Here is a 4,372-nt window from a genome sequence, read left to right on the forward strand (position 1 = left end):
AAATCTTGCCTGGAGAGAGCTGGTCTCTTAGGAGTGCTGTCACTCCTAAGTTCACAGGTCAGAAAACCACTTATGCAAAATAGGTCAAGGAGGATCTTGGCAGGAACCCAGAGAGCACAGGAGTCACAAAGCAACTAGGGACAGGCTCACAGCCTCACAGGAAGGACAATCTCCAGCAAGACCAACTAACAACCAGAGATAACAAGATGGAAAGAGGCAAGGGTAAGAACCTAAGCAACAGAAACCAAGGCTACTTGGCATCATCAGAACCCAGTTCTCCCACCATAGCAAGTCCTGGATACCCCAACAAACCTGAAAAGCAAGACCCAGACTTAAAATCACATCTTGTGATGATGATAGAAGACTTTAAGAAGGACATAAATAACTCCCTTAAAGAAATACAGGAGAACAAAGGTTAAACACATAGAACCCCTTAAAGAGGAAATATAAATATCCCTTAAAGAATTACAGGAAAACACAAACAAATAGGTAAAGGAACTGAACAAAACTATGCACGGTCCAAAAATGGAAATAGAAATAATAAAGAAATTATAAAGGGAGATAACCCTGGAGATAGAAAACCTAGGAAAGAGATCAGGAGTGATAGATACAAACATCACTAACAGAATACAAGAGATAGAAGAGAGAATATCAGGTGCAGAAGATACCATAGAAAACATAGACACAACAGTAAAAGAAAATGCAAAATACAAAAAAGATCTTAACCCAAAATGTCCAGGAAATTCAAGACACAATGAGAAGACCAAACTTGAGGATAATATGTATGAAAGAGAGCAAAGACTGCAAGCTTAATGGGCCAGTAAATATCTTCAACAAAATTATAGAAAACTTCTATAACCTAAGGAAAGAGATGTCCATCAACATACAAGAAGCCTACAGAACTCCAAATAGACTGGGCTAGCAATGACATTCCTACTGTCACATAATAATCAAAACACCAAATGCATAAAACAAAGAAAGAAATTTAAAAGCAGTAAGGGAAAAAGGTCAGGTAACATATAAAGGCAGACCTATCAGAATTACACCAGAATTCTCACCAGAGACTCTGAAAGGCAGAAGATCCTGGGCAGATGTCATAGAGACCCTAAGAGAACACAATGCCAGCCCAAGCTACTATACAGCAAAAACTCTCAATTACCATAGATGGAGAAACCAAGACATTCCATGATAAAACCAAATTTATACAATATCTTTCCACAAATCCTGCTCTACAAAGTATAATAGATAGAAAACTCTAATGTAATGAGGGAAACTATACCCTAAGAAAAACAAGAAATTAATCTTCTTTCAACAAACCCAAAAGAAGATAGCCATACAAACATAATTCTACCTCTAACAACAAAAATAACAGGAAGCAACAATTACTTTTCCTTAATATCTATTAACATCAATAGACTCAATTCCTCAATAAAAAGACATAGACTATGAGACTAGATACATGAACAGGACTCAGCATTTTGCTGCATACAGGAATTGCACCTCAGTGACAAAGACAAACACTACCTCAGAGTAAAGGCCTGAAAATCAATTTTCCAAGTAAATGGTCCCAAGAAACAAGCTGGAGCAGCCATTCTAATATCAAATACAATTGACTTTCAACCAAAGTTTACCAAAAACGAAGGAAAAGGACACTTCATACTCATCAAAGGAAAAATGTACCAAGATAAACTCTCATTTGTAACACCCCCCCCCCCCCCGCGCCTGAAATCTGGCTGATCAGGTTTGACTGTTAGCAATAAGAGAGCATCAGGGGTGGAGCCTGCCACCCTATCGTTCTTCCACTCCCACTGCTACTACCTGCTGCCTAGCTGTTCTGGAGCCAACACGTGGTCACCTGAAACTGGACTCCAAAGATGATTTGGCGGGAATTGGCTCCTCCCCCTTCTTCATAACCCTGTGTCTCCAAATAGTAAAATTGAACCTTGATCAGACTAATGTCTTGGTTCCATCCTTTCTCCTACCGCCTAGTTCCCTCTTTTCTTCCAGATTCCATGATGCCTCCCAGGCTAGAACCCAGACATGTGGGCTGCTGGCCAGCCTCAACCCTCATTTCTGAACATATATGCTGAAAATGCAAGGGTACCCACATTCATAAAAAAAAAAAAAGTTACCAAAGCACAAAGCACACATTGCACATTACACAATAATAGTGGGAGACTTCAACACCCCACTCTCATCAATGGACAGATCATGGAAACAGAAACTAAACAGAGACACAGTGAAACTAACGGAAGTTATGAATCAAATGATTTAACAGATATCTATAGAACATTTCATCTTAAAACAAAACAAGGAGCAGGAGAGCCAGAGTGGGAGGCGCTTAGTGCAGCTCCAGTACAGAGTCATGCTCGTGTCTGTCCTTAAGGCTCTCCTTGGTGTCCACTACACCCTCTTTCCTTCCTTAGCAGCCATCCTACTGCCAGAAGTTAGCCATGTCTATTCTCAGGATCCACGCCAGAGAGATCTTTGATTCCCATGGGAATCCCACTGTTGAGGTCGATATGTACACGAGGCCCTAGAACTCCGAGACAATGATAAGACCCGCTTCATGAGGAAGGGTGTCTCACAGGCTGTTGAGCACATCAATAACACTATTGTACCTGCTTTGGTTAACAAGAAAGTGAATGTTGTGGAGCAAGAGAAGATTGACAAGCTGATGATCGAGATGGACAGCACAGAGAATAAATCTAAATTCGGTGCAAATGCCATCCTGGGAGTGTCCCTGGCTGTCTGCAAAGCTGGTGCCGTGGAAAAGAGGATGCCCCTTTACCACCACATTGCTGACTAGGCCGGCAACCCTGAAGTCATCCTGCCTGTCCCAGCTTTCAATGTGATCAACGGCGGTTCTCATGCTGGCAACAAGCTGGCCATGCAAGAGTTCATGATCCTGCCTGTGGGGGAATCCAGCTTCCCGGAAGCCATGCACATTGGAGCAGAAGTTTACCACAACCTGAAGAACGTGATCAAGAAGTATGGGAAGGACGCCACTAATGTGGGTGATGAGGGTGGATTCGCACCTATTATCCTGGAGAACAAAGAAGTACTGGAGCTGCTCAAGACTGCAATCGCAAAAGCCAGCTACACTGACCAGGTTGTTATCGGCATGGCATGGATGTGGCTGCCTCCGAGTTCTACAGGTCTAGCAAATATGACCTACCCAGCAGGTACATCACACCTGACCAGCTGGCAGACCTGTACAAGTCCTTCATTCAGAACTACCCAGTGGTGTCCATTGAGGACCCCTTTGACCAGGACGACTGGGGCTCCTGGCAGAAGTTCACGGCTAGTGCGGGCATCCAGGTGGTGGACGATGACCTCACAGTGACCAACCCTAAGCGGATTGCCAAGGCTGCTAGCGAGAAGTCCTGCAACTGCCTCCTGCTCAGGTGAACCAGATCAGCTCTGTGACCGAGTCCCTGCAGGCGTGTAAACTGGCCCAATCCAATGGCTGGGGCGTCATGGTGTCCCACCGATCTGGGGAGACTGAGGGCACTTTCATCGCAGACCTGGTGGTGGGGCTCTGCACTGGGCAGATCAAGACTGGTGCCCCTTGCCAATCTGAGTGCCTGGCCAAGTACAATCAGATCCTTAGAATAGAGGAAGAGCTGGGCAGCAAAGCCAACTTTGCTGGCAGGTCCTTCAGGAACCCCTGGCCAAATAAAGCATGGACTGGAGATCCCTGGAGCCACCAGCTGCTAGTTCCTCTGTCCCTGATGTCATCCAGGTGGCTCAAGGCCATCCCAGTGCGTGCCCCTTCCATGTCACTGCTTCCTTAGGCATCCACACCTGACCACCAGAATCCCTGCTGGAGACCCAGCTTTGCAATCATGTGATTGGTCTGAATCATTGTTTCTGTCACCTGACTTCCCAGCTAGTGTCTGGAGCCCTCAGAACTCCAGTGTAATCTCTAGGATGCCCACCATCAAGACCCCCCCCCCCAAGTGGTTTACATGCAAAAATAAAAGCCACAGAAGTCTAAAACAAAAACAAAAACAAAACAATATACATTCTTCTCAGTACCTCACAAATGAAGCCTCAACAGATACAAAAAGTTCAAAATAATCCCATGCATCCTATCCAATCACCATGGATTAAGGCTGGTCTTCAATAGCAAAAACAAAACAAAACAAAACAAAAACAAGACAAACAAACAAAACAACAACAACAAAAAACCAGAAAGCCCACAAACACATGGGAGCTGAACAATTATCTACTACATAATAACTTGGTCAAGAAAGAATAAAAAAAAATTAAAGACTTTTTAGAATTTAATGAAAGTGAAGCCACAACATACTCAAACTTATGGGACACAAGGAAAGCAGTGCTAAGAGTAAATCACATAGCTCTGAGT

The 4,372-nt window shown here is 43.9% G+C and overlaps 1 pseudogene; it reads left to right on the forward strand.

The window, feature by feature from the left end:
- Positions 1 to 2,453: 2,453 nt before the first annotated feature.
- On the forward strand, positions 2,454 to 3,797 carry LOC110309363 (alpha-enolase pseudogene; annotated as a pseudogene).
- The last annotated feature ends 575 nt before the right edge of the window (positions 3,798 to 4,372 follow it).

Source organism: Mus caroli, unplaced genomic scaffold, assembly GCF_978045245.1.
Source record: "Mus caroli unplaced genomic scaffold, Mus_caroli_1 scaffold_12, whole genome shotgun sequence".
In the NCBI taxonomy this organism is placed as follows: Eukaryota; Metazoa; Chordata; class Mammalia; order Rodentia; family Muridae; genus Mus; species Mus caroli.